This window comes from Lepisosteus platostomus, chromosome 5 (genome assembly GCF_059453375.1).
Source record: "Lepisosteus platostomus isolate fLepPlt1 chromosome 5, fLepPlt1.hap1, whole genome shotgun sequence".
NCBI lineage: Eukaryota > Metazoa > Chordata > Actinopteri > Semionotiformes > Lepisosteidae > Lepisosteus > Lepisosteus platostomus.
The window spans coordinates 47,465,978-47,480,977 of record NC_142615.1 but is presented as its reverse complement, the minus strand read 5'-3'; the positions used below and the strand labels follow the sequence as shown (position 1 = coordinate 47,480,977).

The window sequence follows — 15,000 nt, the reverse complement described above, 5'->3', positions numbered from 1 at the left end:
CCGAACAAGTCTCCACAGCCGAAGCGCTGTGTCTCTTTTCAGCTGGCGATAAACCTTTCCTCGATCCTTTGCGGACTTGTAAAACTGTTCCTGATCAGAATAAAAAACGCTCACGCTAATACACAAGCACCCGTGTCTCGCCAAAGCTGACAAATAAACAGACGGACAAGCCGCACTGCACGTGTGAACAGGGGAATGAGCGAGCGAGCGGGGATAGGGCGCCTCCTGCGCTTAAAAGCTTACAGCACCTGGTATTCCCAGGCGGTCTCCCATCCAAGTACTAACCAGGCCCATCCCTGTTTAGTTTCCGAGATCAGACGAGATCAGGCGTGCTCAAGGGGGTGTGGCCGTAAGCGAGAGCAAGGCTCGCTGGCACCCTTCTTATTGAGAGGACAGCTCCGTCACCTCTTTTACGACGCTGCTTTTTTTCCCTTGCGTTTTTCTCTTCTTCCCACGTTCTCTCTCTTCACTGCCTTCGTCCCCGCTCTATTTCACTTCAGCCTTTCACTCTTGCTTCCTTCCAATGAGGACGGAGCTGCGGGAGAAAGGGCGCTATAGAGGACCGCTGTGGAGAGCTGCTGCTGTGCTTTGACATCTGAGCTCTGTGGAAAACGATCTCAATACAATTCTGAAAAACGCGACTCTCCGAACGCCAGCCGAACAAGTCTCCACAGCCGAAGCGCTGTGTCTCTTTTCAGCTGGCGATAAACCTTTCCTTGATCCTTTGCGGACTTGTTAAACTGTTCCTGATCAGAATAAAAAACGCTCACGCTAATACACAAGCACCCGTGTCTCGCCAAAGCTGAAAAATAAACAGACGGACAAGCCGCACTGCACGTGTGAACAGGGGAATGAGCCAGCGAGCGGGGATAGGGCGCCTCCTGCGCTTAAAAGCTTACAGCACCTGGTATTCCCAGGCGGTCTCCCATCCAAGTACTAACCAGGCCCATCCCTGTTTAGCTTCCGAAATCAGACGAAATCAGGCGTGCTCAAGGGGGTTTGGCCGTAAGCGAAAGCAAGGCTCGCTGGCACCCTTCTTATTGAGAGGACAGCTCCGTCACCTCTTTTACGACGCTGCTTTTTTCCCTTGCGTTTTTCTCTTCTTTCCACGTTCTCTCTCTTCACTGCCTTCGTCCCCGCTCTATTTCACTTCAGCCTTTCACTCTTGCTTCCTTCCAATGAGGACGGAGCTGCGGGAGAAAGGGCGCTATAGAGGATCGCTGTGGAGAGCTGCTGCTGTGCTTTGACATCTGAGCTCTGTGGAAAACGATCTCAAAACAATTCTGAAAAACGCGACTCTCCGAACGCCAGCCGAACAAGTCTCCACAGCCGAAGCGCTGTGTCTCTTTTCAGCTGGCAATAAACCTTTCCTCGATCCTTTGCGGACTTGTAAAACTGTTCCTGATCAGAATAAAAAACGCTCACGCTAATACACAAGCACCCGTGTCTCGCCAAAGCTGACAAACAAACAGACGGACAAGCCGCACTGCACGTGTGAACAGGGGAATGAGCGAGCGAGCGGGGATAGGGCGCCTCCTGCGCTTAAAAGCTTACAGCACCTGGTATTCCCAGGCGGTCTCCCATCCAAGTACTAACCAGGCCCATCCCTGTTTAGCTTCCGAGATCAGATGAGATCAGGCGTGCTCAAGGGGATGTGGCCGTAAGTGAGAGCAAGGCTCGCTGGCACCCTTCTTATTGAGAGGACAGCTCCGTCACCTCTTTTACGACGCTGCTTTTTTTCCCTTGCGTTTTTCTCTTCTTCCCACGTTCTCTCTCTTCACTGCCTTCGTCCCCGCTCTATTTCACTTCAGCCTTTCACTCTTGCTTCCTTCCAATGAGGACGGAGCTGCGGGAGAAAGGGCGCTATAGAGGATCGCTGTGGAGAGCTGCTGCTGTGCTTTGACATCTGAGCTCTGTGGAAAACGATCTCAATACAATTCTGAAAAATGCGACTCTCCGAACGCCAGCCGAACAAGTCTCCACAGCCGAAGCGCTGTGTCTCTTTTCAGCTGGCGATAAACCTTTCCTCGATCCTTTGCGGACTTGTAAAACTGTTCCTGATCAGAATAAAAAACGCTCACGCTAATACACAAGCACCCGTGTCTCGCCAAAGCTGACAAATAAACAGACGGACAAGCCGCACTGCACGTGTGAACAGGGGAATGAGCGAGCGAGCGGGGATAGGGCGCCTCCTGCGCTTAAAAGCTTACAGCACCTGGTATTCACAGGCGGTCTCCCATCCAAGTACTAACCAGGCCCATACCTGTTTAGCTTCCGAGATCAGACGAGATCAGGCGTGCTCAAGGTGGTGTGGCCGTAAGCGAGAGCAAGGCTCGCTGGCACCCTTCTTATTGAGAGGACAGCTCCGTCACCTCTTTTACGACGCTGCTTTTTTTCCCTTGCGTTTTTCTCTTCTTCCCACGTTCTCTCTCTTCACTGCCTTCGTCCCCGCTCTATTTCACTTCAGCCTTTCACTCTTGCTTCCTTCCAATGAGGACGGAGCTGCGGGAGAAAGGGCGCTATAGAGGATCGCTGTGGAGAGCTGCTGCTGTGCTTTGACATCTGAGCTCTGTGGAAAACGATCTCAATACAATTCTGAAAAACGCGACTCTCCGAACGCCAGCCGAACAAGTCTCCACAGCCGAAGCGCTGTGTCTCTTTTCAGCTGGCGATAAACCTTTCCTCGATCCTTTGCGGACTTGTAAAACTGTTCCTGATCAGAATAAAAAACGCTCACGCTAATACACAAGCACCCGTGTCTCGCCAAAGCTGACAAATAAACAGACGGACAAGCTGCACTGCACGTGTGAACAGGGGAATGAGCGAGCGAGCAGGGATAGGGCGCCTCCTGCGCTTAAAAGCTTACAGCACCTGGTATTCCCAGGCGGTCTCCCATCCAAGTACTAACCAGGCCCATCCCTTTTTAGCTTCCGAGATCAGACGAGATCAGGCGTGCTCAAGGGGTTGTGGCCGTAAGCGAGAGCAAGGCTCGCTTGCACCCTTCTTATTGAGAGGACAGCTCCGTCACCTCTTTTACGACGCTGCTTTTTTTCACTTGCGTTTTTCTCTTCTTCCCACGTTCTCTCTCTTCACTGCCTTCATCCCCGCTCTATTTCACTTCAGCCTTTCACTCTTGCTTCCTTCCAATGAGGACGGAGCTGCGGGAGAAAGGGCGCTATAGAGGATCGCTGTGGAGAGCTGCTGCTGTGCTTTGACATCTGAGCTCTGATGAAAACTATCTCAATACAATTCTGAAAAACGCGACTCTCCGAACGCCAGCCGAACAAGTCTCCACAGCCGAAGCGCTGTGTCTCTTTTCAGCTGGCGATAAACCTTTCCTCGATCCTTTGCGGACTTGTAAAACTGTTCCTGATCAGAATAAAAAACGCTCACGCTAATACACAAGCACCCGTGTCTCGCCAAAGCTGACAAATAAAGAGACGGACAAGCCGCACTGCACGTGTGAACAGGGGAATGAGCGAGCGAGCGGGGATAGGGCGCCTCCTGCGCTTAAAAGCTTACAGCACCTGGTATTCCCAGGCGGTCTCCCATCCAAGTACTAACCAGGCCCATCCCTGTTTAGCTTCCGAGATCAGACGAGATCAGGCATGCTCAAGGTGGTGTGGCCGTAAGCAAGAGCAAGGCTCGCTGGCACCCTTCTTATTGAGAGGACAGCTCCGTCACCTCTTTTACGACGCTGCTTTTTTTCCCTTGCGTTTTTCTCTTCTTCCCACGTTCTCTCTCTTCACTGCCTTCGTCCCCGCTCTATTTCACTTCAGCCTTTCACTCTTGCTTCCTTCCAATGAGGACGGAGCTGCGGGAGAAAGGGCACTATAGAGGATCGCTGTGGAGAGCTGCTGCTGTGCTTTGACATCTGAGCTCTGTGGAAAACGATCTCAATACAATTCTGAAAAACGCGACTCTCCGAACGCCAGCCGAACAAGTCTCCACAGCCGAAGCGCTGTGTCTCTTTTCAGCTGGCGATAAACCTTTCCTCGATCCTTTGCGGACTTGTAAAACTGTTCCTGATCAGAATAAAAAACGCTCACGCTAATACACAAGCACCCGTGTCTCGCCAAAGCTGACAAATAAACAGACGGACAAGCTGCACTGCACGTGTGAACAGATGAATGAGCGAGCGAGCGGGGATAAGGCGCCTCCTGCGCTTAAAAGCTTACAGCACCTGGTATTCCCAGGCGGTCTCCCATCCAAGTACTAACCAGGCCCATCCCTGTTTAGCTTCCGAGATCAGACGAGATCAGGCATGCTCAAGGTGGTGTGGCCGTAAGCAAGAGCAAGGCTCGCTGGCACCCTTCTTATTGAGAGGACAGCTCCGTCACCTCTTTTACGACGCTGCTTTTTTTCCCTTGCGTTTTTCTCTTCTTCCCACGTTCTCTCTCTTCACTGCCTTCGTCCCCGCTCTATTTCACTTCAGCCTTTCACTCTTGCTTCCTTCCAATGAGGACGGAGCTGCGGGAGAAAGGGCACTATAGAGGATCGCTGTGGAGAGCTGCTGCTGTGCTTTGACATCTGAGCTCTGTGGAAAACGATCTCAATACAATTCTGAAAAACGCGACTCTCCGAACGCCAGCCGAACAAGTCTCCACAGCCGAAGCGCTGTGTCTCTTTTCAGCTGGCGATAAACCTTTCCTCGATCCTTTGCGGACTTGTAAAACTGTTCCTGATCAGAATAAAAAACGCTCACGCTAATACACAAGCACCCGTGTCTCGCCAAAGCTGACAAATAAACAGACGGACAAGCTGCACTGCACGTGTGAACAGGGGAATGAGCGAGCGAGCGGGGATAAGGCGCCTCCTGCGCTTAAAAGCTTACAGCACCTGGTATTCCCAGGCGGTCTCCCATCCAAGTACTAACCAGGCCCATCCCTGTGTAGCTTCCGAGATCAGACGAGATCAGGCGTGCTCAAGGGGGTGTGGCCGTAAGCGAGAGCAAGGCTCGCTGGCACCCTTCTTATTGAGAGGACAGCTCCGTCACCTCTTTTACGACGCTGCTTTTTTTCCCTTGCGTTTTTCTCTTCTTCCCACGTTCTCTCTCTTCACTGCCTTCATCCCCGCTCTATTTCACTTCAGCCTTTCACTCTTGCTTCCTTCCAATGAGGACGGAGCTGCGGGAGAAAGGGCGCTATAGAGGATCGCTGTGGAGAGCTGCTGCTGTGCTTTGACATCTGAGCTCTGTTGAAAACGATCTCAATACAATTCTGAAAAACTTGACTCTCCGAACGCCAGCCGAACAAGTCTCCACAGCCGAAGCGCTGTGTCTCTTTTCAGCTGGCGATAAACCTTTCCTCGATCCTTTGCGGACTTGTTAAACTGTTCCTGATCAGAATAAAAAACGCTCACGCTAATACACAAGCACCCGTGTCCCGCCAAAGCTGACAAATAAACAGACGGACAAGCCGCACTGCACGTGTGAACAGGGGAATGAGCGAGCGAGCGGGGATAGGGCGCCTCCTGCGCTTAAAAGCTTACAGCACCTGGTATTCCCAGGCGGTCTCCCATCCAGGTACTAACCAGGCCCATCCCTGTTTAGCTTCCGAGATCAGACGAGATCAGGCATGCTCAAGGTGGTGTGGCCGTAAGCAAGAGCAAGGCTCGCTGGCACCCTTCTTATTGAGAGGACAGCTCTGTCACCTCTTTTACGACGCTGCTTTTTTCCCTTGCGTTTTTCTCTTCTTTCCACGTTCTCTCTCTTCACTGCCTTCGTCCCCGCTCTATTTCACTTCAGCCTTTCACTCTTGCTTCCTTCCAATGAGGACGGAGCTGCGGGAGAAAGGGCGCTATAGAGGATCGCTGTGGAGAGCTGCTGCTGTGCTTTGACATCTGAGCTCTGTGGAAAACGATCTCAATACAATTCTGAAAAACGCGACTCTCCGAACGCCAGCCGAACAAGTCTCCACAGCCGAAGCGCTGTGTCTCTTTTCAGCTGGCGATAAACCTTTCCTCGATCCTTTGCGGACTTGTAAAACTGTTCCTGATCAGAATAAAAAACGCTCACGCTAATACACAAGCACCCGTGTCTCGCCAAAGCTGACAAATAAACAGACGGACAAGCCGCACTGCACGTGTGAACAGGGGAATGAGCGAGCGAGCGGGGATAGGACGCCTCCTGTGCTTAAAAGCTTACAGCACCTGGTATTCCCAGGCGGTCTCCCATCCAAGTACTAACCAGGCCCATCCCTGTTTAGCTTCCGAGATCAGACGAGATCAGGCGTGCTCAAGGGGGTGTGGCCGTAAGCGAGAGCAAGGCTCACTGGCACCCTTCTTATTGAGAGGACAGCTCCGTCACCTCTTTTACGACGCTGCTTTTTTTCCCTTGCGTTTTTCTCTTCTTCCCACGTTCTCTCTCTTCACTGCCTTCGTCCCCGCTCTATTTCACTTCAGCCTTTCACTCTTGCTTCCTTCCAATGAGGACGGAGCTGCGGGAGAAAGGGCGCTATAGAGGATCGCTGTGGAGAGCTGCTGCTGTGCTTTGACATCTGAGCTCTGTGGAAAACGATCTCAATACAATTCTGAAAAACGCGACTCTCCGAACGCCAGCCGAACAAGTCTCCACAGCCGAAGCGCTGTGTCTCTTTTCAGCTGGCGATAAACCTTTCCTCGATCCTTTGCGGACTTGTAAAACTGTTCCTGATCAGAATAAAAAACGCTCACGCTAATACACAAGCACCCGTGTCTCGCCAAAGCTGACAAATAAACAGACGGACAAGCCGCACTGCACGTGTGAACAGGGGAATGAGCGAGCGAGCGGGGATAGGGCGCCTCCTGCGCTTAAAAGCTTACAGCACCTGGTACTCCCAGGCGGTCTCCCATCCAAGTACTAACCAGGCCCATCCCTGTTTAGCTTCCGAGATCAGACGAGATCAGGCGTGCTCAAGGGGGTGTGGCCGTAAGCGAGAGCAAGGCTCGCTGGCACCCTTCTTATTGAGAGGACAGCTCCGTCACCTCTTTTACGTCACTGCTCTATTTCCCTTGCGTTTTTCTCTTCTTCCCACGTTCTCTCTCTTCACTGCCTTCGTCCCCGCTCTATTTCACTTCAGCCTTTCACTCTTGCTTCCTTCCAATGAGGACGGAGCTGCGGGAGAAAGGGCGCTATAGAGGATCGCTGTGGAGAGCTGCTGCTGTGCTTTGACATCTGAGCTCTGTGGAAAACGATCTCAATACAATTCTGAAAAACGCGACTCTCCGAACGCCAGCCGAACAAGTCTCCACAGCCGAAGCGCTGTGTCTCTTTTCAGCTGGCGATAAACCTTTCCTCGATCCTTTGCGGACTTGTTAAACTGTTCCTGATCAGAATAAAAAACGCTCACGCTAATACACAAGCACCCGTGTCTCGCCAAAGCTGACAAATAAACAGACGGACAAGCCGCACTGCACGTATGAACAGGGGAATGAGCGAGCGAGCGGGGATTATGCGCCTCCTGCGCTTAAAAGCTTACAGCACCTGGTATTCCCAGGCGGTCCCCCGTCCAAGTACTAACCAAGCCCATCCCTGTTTAGCTTCCGAGATCAGGCGTGCTCAAGGGGGTGTGGCCATAAGCGAGAGCAAGGCTCGCTGGCACCCTTCTTATTGAGAGGACAGCTCCGTCACCTCTTTTACGACGCTACTTTTTTTCCCTTGCGTTTTTCTCTTCTTCCCACGTTCTCTCTCTTCACTGCCTTCGTCCCCGCTCTATTTCACTTCAGCCTTTCACTCTTGCTTCCTTCCAATGAGGACGGAGCTGCGGGAGAAAGGGCGCTATAGAGGATCGCTGTGGAGAGCTGCTGCTGTGCTTTGACATCTGAGCTCTGTGGAAAACGATCTCAAAACAATTCTGAAAAACGCGACTCTCCGAACGCCAGCCGAACAAGTCTCCACAGCCGAAGCGCTGTGTCTCTTTTCAGCTGGCGATAAACCTTTCCTCGATCCTTTGCGGACTTGTAAAACTGTTCCTGATCAGAATAAAAAACGCTCACGCTAATACACAAGCACCCGTGTCTCGCCAAAGCTGACAAACAAACAGACGGACAAGCCGCACTGCACGTGTGAACAGGGGAATGAGCGAGCGAGCGGGGATAGGGCGCCTCCTGCGCTTAAAAGCTTACAGCACCTGGTATTCCCAGGCGGTCTCCCATCCAAGTACTAACCAGGCCCATCCCTGTTTAGCTTCCGAGATCAGATGAGATCAGGCGTGCTCAAGGGGATGTGGCCGTAAGTGAGAGCAAGGCTCGCTGGCACCCTTCTTATTGAGAGGACAGCTCCGTCACCTCTTTTACGACGCTGCTTTTTTTCCCTTGCGTTTTTCTCTTCTTCCCACGTTCTCTCTCTTCACTGCCTTCGTCCCCGCTCTATTTCACTTCAGCCTTTCACTCTTGCTTCCTTCCAATGAGGACGGAGCTGCGGGAGAAAGGGCGCTATAGAGGATCGCTGTGGAGAGCTGCTGCTGTGCTTTGACATCTGAGCTCTGTGGAAAACGATCTCAATACAATTCTGAAAAACGCGACTCTCCGAACGCCAGCCGAACAAGTCTCCACAGCCGAAGCGCTGTGTCTCTTTTCAGCTGGCGATAAACCTTTCCTCGATCCTTTGCGGACTTGTAAAACTGTTCCTGATCAGAATAAAAAACGCTCACGCTAATACACAAGCACCCGTGTCTCGCCAAAGCTGACAAATAAACAGACGGACAAGCCGCACTGCACGTGTGAACAGGGGAATGAGCGAGCGAGCGGGGATAGGGCGCCTCCTGCGCTTAAAAGCTTACAGCACCTGGTATTCCCAGGCGGTCTCCCATCCAAGTACTAACCAGGCCCATACCTGTTTAGCTTCCGAGATCAGATGAGATCAGGCGTGCTCAAGGTGGTGTGGCCGTAAGCGAGAGCAAGGCTCGCTGGCACCCTTCTTATTGAGAGGACAGCTCCGTCACCTCTTTTACGACGCTGCTTTTTTTCCCTTGCGTTTTTCTCTTCTTCCCACGTTCTCTCTCTTCACTGCCTTCGTCCCCGCTCTATTTCACTTCAGCCTTTCACTCTTGCTTCCTTCCAATGAGGACGGAGCTGCGGGAGAAAGGGCGCTATAGAGGATCGCTGTGGAGAGCTGCTGCTGTGCTTTGACATCTGAGCTCTGTGGAAAACGATCTCAATACAATTCTGAAAAACGCGACTCTCCGAACGCCAGCCGAACAAGTCTCCACAGCCGAAGCGCTGTGTCTCTTTTCAGCTGGCGATAAACCTTTCCTCGATCCTTTGCGGACTTGTAAAACTGTTCCTGATCAGAATAAAAAACGCTCACGCTAATACACAAGCACCCGTGTCTCGCCAAAGCTGACAAATAAACAGACGGACAAGCTGCACTGCACGTGTGAACAGGGGAATGAGCGAGCGAGCAGGGATAGGGCGCCTCCTGCGCTTAAAAGCTTACAGCACCTGGTATTCCCAGGCGGTCTCCCATCCAAGTACTAACCAGGCCCATCCCTTTTTAGCTTCCGAGATCAGACGAGATCAGGCGTGCTCAAGGGGTTGTGGCCGTAAGCGAGAGCAAGGCTCGCTTGCACCCTTCTTATTGAGAGGACAGCTCCGTCACCTCTTTTACGACGCTGCTTTTTTTCACTTGCGTTTTTCTCTTCTTCCCACGTTCTCTCTCTTCACTGCCTTCATCCCCGCTCTATTTCACTTCAGCCTTTCACTCTTGCTTCCTTCCAATGAGGACGGAGCTGCGGGAGAAAGGGCGCTATAGAGGATCGCTGTGGAGAGCTGCTGCTGTGCTTTGACATCTGAGCTCTGATGAAAACTATCTCAATACAATTCTGAAAAACGCGACTCTCCGAACGCCAGCCGAACAAGTCTCCACAGCCGAAGCGCTGTGTCTCTTTTCAGCTGACGATAAACCTTTCCTCGATCCTTTGCGGACTTGTTAAACTGTTCCTGATCAGAATAAAAAACGCTCACGCTAATACACAAGCACCCGTGTCTCGCTAAAGCTGACAAATAAACAGACGGACAAGCCGCACTGCACGTGTGAACAGGGGAATGAGCGAGCGGGGATAGGGCGCCTCCTGCGCTTAAAAGCTTACAGCACCTGGTATTCCCAGGCGGTCTCCCATCCAAGTACTAACCAGGCCCATCCCTGTTTAGCTTCCAAGATCAGACGAGATCAGGCGTGCTCAAGGGGGTGTGGCCGTAAGCGAGAGCAAGGCTCGCTGGCACCCTTCTTATTGAGAGGACAGCTCCGTCACCTCTTTTACGACGCTGCTTTTTTTCCCTTGCGTTTTTCTCTTCTTCCCACGTTCTCTCTCTTCACTGCCTTCATCCACGCTCTATTTCACTTCAGCCTTTCACTCTTGCTTCCTTCCAATGAGGACGGAGCTGCGGGAGAAAGGGCGCTATAGAGGATCGCTGTGGAGAGCTGCTGCTGTGCTTTGACATCTGAGCTCTGTGGAAAACGATCTCAATACAATTCTGAAAAACGCGACTCTCCGAACGCCATCCGAACAAGTCTCCACAGCCGAAGCGCTGTGTCTCTTTTCAGCTGGCGATAAACCTTTCTTCGATCCTTTGCGGACTTGTAAAACTGTTCATGATCAGAATAAAAAACGCTCACGCTAATACACAAGCACCCGCGTCTCGCCAAAGCTGACAAATAAACAGACGGACAAGCCGCACTGCACGTGTGAACAGGGGAATGAGCGAGCGAGCGGGGATAGGGCGCCTCCTGCGCTTAAAAGCTTACAGCACCTGGTATTCCCAGGCGGTCTCCCATCCAAGTACTAACCAGGCCCATCCCTGTTTAGCTTCCGAGATCAGACGAGATCAGGCGTGCTCAAGGGGTTGTGGCCGTAAGCGAGAGCAAGGCTCGCTGGCACCCTTCTTATTGAGAGGACAGCTCCGTCACCTCTTTTACGACGCTGCTTTTTTTCCCTTGCGTTTTTCTCTTCTTCCCACGTTCTCTCTCTTCACTGCCTTCATCCCCGCTCTATTTCACTTCAGCCTTTCACTCTTGCTTCCTTCCAATGAGGACGGAGCTGCGGGAGAAAGGGCGCTATAGAGGATCGCTGTGGAGAGCTGCTGCTGTGCTTTGACATCTGAGCTCTGTTGAAAACGATCTCAATACAATTCTGAAAAACGCGACTCTCCGAACGCCAGCCGAACAAGTCTCCACAGCCGAAGCGCTGTGTCTCTTTTCAGCTGGCGATAAACCTTTCCTCGATCCTTTGCGGACTTGTAAAACTGTTCCTGATCAGAATAAAAAACGCTCACGCTAATACACAAGCACCCGTGTCTCGCCAAAGCTGACAAATAAACAGACGGACAAGCCGCACTGCACGTGTGAACAGGGGAATGAGCGAGCGAGCGGGGATAGGGCGCCTCCTGCGCTTAAAAGCTTACAGCACCTGGTATTCCCAGGCGGTCTCCCATCCAAGTACTAACCAGGCCCATCCCTGTTTAGCTTCCGAGATCAGACGAGATCAGGCATGCTCAAGGTGGTGTGACCGTAAGCGAGAGCAAGGCTCGCTGGCACCCTTCTTATTGAGAGGACAGCTCCGTCACCTCTTTTACGACGCTGCTTTTTTTCCCTTGCGTTTTTCTCTTCTTCCCACGTTCTCTCTCTTCACTGCCTTCGTCCCCGCTCTATTTCACTTCAGCCTTTCACTCTTGCTTCCTTCCAATGAGGACGGAGCTGCGGGAGAAAGGGCGCTATAGAGGATCGCTGTGGAGAGCTGCTGCTGTGCTTTGACATCTGAGCTCTGTGGAAAACGATCTCAATACAATTCTGAAAAACGCGACTCTCCGAACGCCAGCCGAACAAGTCTCCACAGCCGAAGCGCTGTGTCTCTTTTCAGCTGGCGATAAACCTTTCCTCGATCCTTTGCGGACTTGTAAAACTGTTCCTGATCAGAATAAAAAACGCTCACGCTAAAACACAAGCACCCGTGTCTCGCCAAAGCTGACAAATAAACAGACGGACAAGCCGCACTGCACGTGTGAACAGGGGAATGAGCGAGCGAGCGGGGATAGGGCGCCTCCTGCGCTTAAAAGTTTACAGCACCTGGTATTCCCAGGCGGTCTCCCATCCAAGTACTAACCAGGCCCATCCCTGTTTAGCTTCCGAGATCAGACGAAATCAGGCGTGCTCAAGGGGGTGTGGCCGTAAGCGAGAGCAAGGCTCGCTGGCACCCTTCTTATTGAGAGGACAGCTCCGTCACCTCTTTTACGACGCTGCTTTTTTTCCCTTGCGTTTTTCTCTTCTTCCCACGTTCTCTCTCTTCACTGCCTTCATCCCCGCTCTATTTCACTTCAGCCTTTCACTCTTGCTTCCTTCCAATGAGGACGGAGCTGCGGGAGAAAGGGCGCTATAGAGGATCGCTGTGGAGAGCTGCTGCTGTGCTTTGACATCTGAGCTCTGTTGAAAACGATCTCAATACAATTCTGAAAAACGCGACTCTCCGAACGCCAGCCGAACAAGTCTCCACAGCCGAAGCGCTGTGTCTCTTTTCAGCTGGCGATAAACCTTTCCTCGATCCTTTGCGGACTTGTAAAACTGTTCCTGATCAGAATAAAAAACGCTCACGCTAATACACAAGCACCCGTGTCTCGCCAAAGCTGACAAATAAACAGACGGACAAGCCGCACTGCACGTGTGAACAGGGGAATGAGCGAGCGAGCGGGGATAGGGCGCCTCCTGCGCTTAAAAGCTTACAGCACCTGGTATTCCCAGGCGGTCTCCCATCCAAGTACTAACCAGGCCCATCCCTGTTTAGCTTCCGAGATCAGACGAGATCAGGCGTGCTCAAGGGGGTGTGGCCGTAAGCGAGAGCAAGGCTCGCTGGCACCCTTCTTATTGAGAGGACAGCTCCGTCACCTCTTTTACGACGCTGCTTTTTTTCCCTTGCGTTTTTCTCTTCTTCCCACGTTCTCTCTCTTCACTGCCTTCATCCCCGCTCTATTTCACTTCAGCCTTTCACTCTTGCTTCCTTCCAATGAGGACGGAGCTGCGGGAGAAAGGGCGCTATAGAGGATCGCTGTGGAGAGCTGCTGCTGTGCTTTGACATCTGAGCTCTGAGGAAAACGATCTCAATACAATTCTGAGAAACGCGACTCTCCGAACGCCAGCCGAACAAGTCTCCACAGCCGAAGCGCTGTGTCTCTTTTCAGCTGGCGATAAACCTTTCCTCGATCCTTTGCGGACTTGTAAAACTGTTCCTGATCAGAATAAAAAACGCTCACGCTAATACACAAGCACCCGTGTCTCGCCAAAGCTGACAAATAAAGAGACGGACAAGCCGCACTGCACGTGTGAACAGGGGAATGAGCGAGCGAGCGGGGATAGGGCGCCTCCTGCGCTTAAAAGCTTACAGCACCTGGGATTCCCAGGCGGTCTCCCATCCAAGTACTAACCAGGCCCATCCCTGTTTAGCTTCCGAGATCAGACAAGATCAGGCGTGCTCAAGGGGGTGTGGCCGTAAGCGAGAGCAAGGTTCGCTGGCACCCTTCTTATTGAGAGGACAGCTCCGTCACCTCTTTTTCGACGCTGCTTTTTTTCCCTTGCGTTTTTCTCTTCTTCCCACGTTCTCTCTCTTCACTGCCTTCGTCCCTGCTCTATTTCACTTCAGCCTTTCACTCTTGCTTCCTTCCAATGAGGACGGAGCTGCGGGAGAAAGGGCGTTATAGAGGATCGCTGTGGAGAGCTGCTGCTGTGCTTTGACATCTGAGCTCTGTGGAAAACGATCTCAATACAATTCTGAAAAACGCGACTCTCCGAACGCCAGCCGAACAAGTCTCCACAGCCGAAGCGCTGTGTCTCTTTTCAGCTGGCGATAAACCTTTCCTCGATCCTTTGCGGACTTGTTAAACTGTTCATGATCAGAATAAAAAACGCTCACGCTAATACACAAGCACCCGTGTCTCGCCAAAGCTGACAAATAAACAGACGGACAAGCCGCACTGCACGTGTGAACAGGGGAATGAGCGAGCGAGCGGGGATAGGGCGCCTCCTGCGCTTAAAAGCTTACAGCACCTGGTATTCCCAGGCGGTCTCCCATCCAAGTACTAACCAGGCCCATCCCTGTTTAGCTTCCGAGATCAGATGAGATCAGGCGTGCTCAAGGGGGTGTGGCCGTAAGCAAGAGCAAGGCTCGCTGGCACCCTTCTTATTGAGAGGACAGCTCCGTCACCTCTTTTACGACGCTGCTTTTTTTCTCTTGCGTTTTTCTCTTCTTCCCACGTTCTCTCTCTTCACTGCCTTCGTCCCCGCTCTATTTCACTTCAGCCTTTCACTCTTGCTTCCTTCCAATGAGGACGGAGCTGCGGGAGAAAGGGCGCTATAGAGGATCGCTGTGGAGAGCTGCTGCTGTGCTTTGACATCTGAGCTCTGTGGAAAACGATCTCAATACAATTCTGAAAAACGCGACTCTCCGAACGCCAGCCGAACAAGTCTCCACAGCCGAAGCGCTGTGTCTCTTTTCAGTTGGCGATAAACCTTTCCTCGATCCTTTGCGGACTTGTAAAACTGTTCCTGATCAGAATAAAAAACGCTCACGCTAATACACAAGCACCCGTGTCTCGCCAAAGCTGAGAAATAAACAGACGGACAAGCCGCACTGCACGTGTGAACAGGGGAATGAGCGAGCGAGCGGGGATAGGGCGCCTCCTGCGCATAAAAGCTTACAGCACCTGGTATTCCCAGGCGGTCTCCCATCCAAGTACTAACCAGGCCCATCCCTGTTTAGCTTCCAAGATCAGACGAGATCAGGCGTGCTCAAGGGGGTGTGGCCGTAAGCGAGAGCAAGGCTCGCTGGCACCCTTCTTATTGAGAGGACAGCTCCGTCACCTCTTTTACGACGCTGCTTTTTTTCCCTTGCGTTTTTCTCTTCTTCCCACGTTCTCTCTCTTCACTGCCTTCGTCCCCGCTCTATTTCACTTCAGCCTTTCACTCTTGCTTCCTTCCAATGAGGACGGAGCTGCGGGAGAAAGGGCGCTATAGAGGATCGCTGTGGAGAGCTGCTGCTG

The 15,000-nt window shown here is 52.2% G+C and overlaps 9 non-coding genes and 14 pseudogenes across 9 annotated transcripts; all 23 read right to left on the bottom strand.

The window, feature by feature from the left end:
• Positions 1-236: 236 nt before the first annotated feature.
• Positions 237-355, bottom strand: LOC148667827 (5S ribosomal RNA; annotated as a pseudogene).
• A 537-nt stretch (positions 356-892) lies between these two features.
• On the bottom strand, positions 893-1,011 carry LOC148667826 (5S ribosomal RNA; annotated as a pseudogene).
• Positions 1,012-1,547: 536 nt separating this feature from the next.
• LOC148667825 (5S ribosomal RNA) lies at positions 1,548-1,666 on the bottom strand (annotated as a pseudogene).
• Positions 1,667-2,203: 537 nt separating this feature from the next.
• On the bottom strand, positions 2,204-2,322 carry LOC148667824 (5S ribosomal RNA; annotated as a pseudogene).
• Positions 2,323-2,859: 537 nt separating this feature from the next.
• LOC148667823 (5S ribosomal RNA) lies at positions 2,860-2,978 on the bottom strand (annotated as a pseudogene).
• Positions 2,979-3,515: 537 nt separating this feature from the next.
• LOC148667822 (5S ribosomal RNA) lies at positions 3,516-3,634 on the bottom strand. The gene has a single exon (XR_015938065.1). It is a non-coding gene; the product is annotated as a 5S ribosomal RNA (ribosomal RNA).
• Positions 3,635-4,171: 537 nt separating this feature from the next.
• LOC148667821 (5S ribosomal RNA) lies at positions 4,172-4,290 on the bottom strand. Its single transcript, XR_015938064.1, has one exon. It is a non-coding gene; the product is annotated as a 5S ribosomal RNA (ribosomal RNA).
• A 537-nt stretch (positions 4,291-4,827) lies between these two features.
• LOC148667820 (5S ribosomal RNA) lies at positions 4,828-4,946 on the bottom strand (annotated as a pseudogene).
• Positions 4,947-5,483: 537 nt separating this feature from the next.
• Positions 5,484-5,602, bottom strand: LOC148667819 (5S ribosomal RNA). The gene has a single exon (XR_015938166.1). It is a non-coding gene; the product is annotated as a 5S ribosomal RNA (ribosomal RNA).
• Positions 5,603-6,138: 536 nt separating this feature from the next.
• On the bottom strand, positions 6,139-6,257 carry LOC148667818 (5S ribosomal RNA). The gene has a single exon (XR_015937458.1). It is a non-coding gene; the product is annotated as a 5S ribosomal RNA (ribosomal RNA).
• Positions 6,258-6,794: 537 nt separating this feature from the next.
• LOC148667817 (5S ribosomal RNA) lies at positions 6,795-6,913 on the bottom strand. The gene has a single exon (XR_015938135.1). It is a non-coding gene; the product is annotated as a 5S ribosomal RNA (ribosomal RNA).
• Positions 6,914-7,450: 537 nt separating this feature from the next.
• LOC148667816 (5S ribosomal RNA) lies at positions 7,451-7,559 on the bottom strand (annotated as a pseudogene).
• Positions 7,560-8,096: 537 nt separating this feature from the next.
• LOC148667815 (5S ribosomal RNA) lies at positions 8,097-8,215 on the bottom strand (annotated as a pseudogene).
• A 537-nt stretch (positions 8,216-8,752) lies between these two features.
• On the bottom strand, positions 8,753-8,871 carry LOC148667814 (5S ribosomal RNA). Its single transcript, XR_015938366.1, has one exon. It is a non-coding gene; the product is annotated as a 5S ribosomal RNA (ribosomal RNA).
• Positions 8,872-9,408: 537 nt separating this feature from the next.
• On the bottom strand, positions 9,409-9,527 carry LOC148667813 (5S ribosomal RNA; annotated as a pseudogene).
• A 533-nt stretch (positions 9,528-10,060) lies between these two features.
• LOC148667812 (5S ribosomal RNA) lies at positions 10,061-10,179 on the bottom strand (annotated as a pseudogene).
• A 537-nt stretch (positions 10,180-10,716) lies between these two features.
• LOC148667811 (5S ribosomal RNA) lies at positions 10,717-10,835 on the bottom strand (annotated as a pseudogene).
• Positions 10,836-11,372: 537 nt separating this feature from the next.
• Positions 11,373-11,491, bottom strand: LOC148667810 (5S ribosomal RNA). The gene has a single exon (XR_015938432.1). It is a non-coding gene; the product is annotated as a 5S ribosomal RNA (ribosomal RNA).
• Positions 11,492-12,028: 537 nt separating this feature from the next.
• LOC148667809 (5S ribosomal RNA) lies at positions 12,029-12,147 on the bottom strand (annotated as a pseudogene).
• A 537-nt stretch (positions 12,148-12,684) lies between these two features.
• On the bottom strand, positions 12,685-12,803 carry LOC148667808 (5S ribosomal RNA). The gene has a single exon (XR_015937457.1). It is a non-coding gene; the product is annotated as a 5S ribosomal RNA (ribosomal RNA).
• A 537-nt stretch (positions 12,804-13,340) lies between these two features.
• LOC148667807 (5S ribosomal RNA) lies at positions 13,341-13,459 on the bottom strand (annotated as a pseudogene).
• A 537-nt stretch (positions 13,460-13,996) lies between these two features.
• On the bottom strand, positions 13,997-14,115 carry LOC148667806 (5S ribosomal RNA). The gene has a single exon (XR_015939093.1). It is a non-coding gene; the product is annotated as a 5S ribosomal RNA (ribosomal RNA).
• Positions 14,116-14,652: 537 nt separating this feature from the next.
• On the bottom strand, positions 14,653-14,771 carry LOC148667805 (5S ribosomal RNA; annotated as a pseudogene).
• Positions 14,772-15,000: the final 229 nt, after the last annotated feature.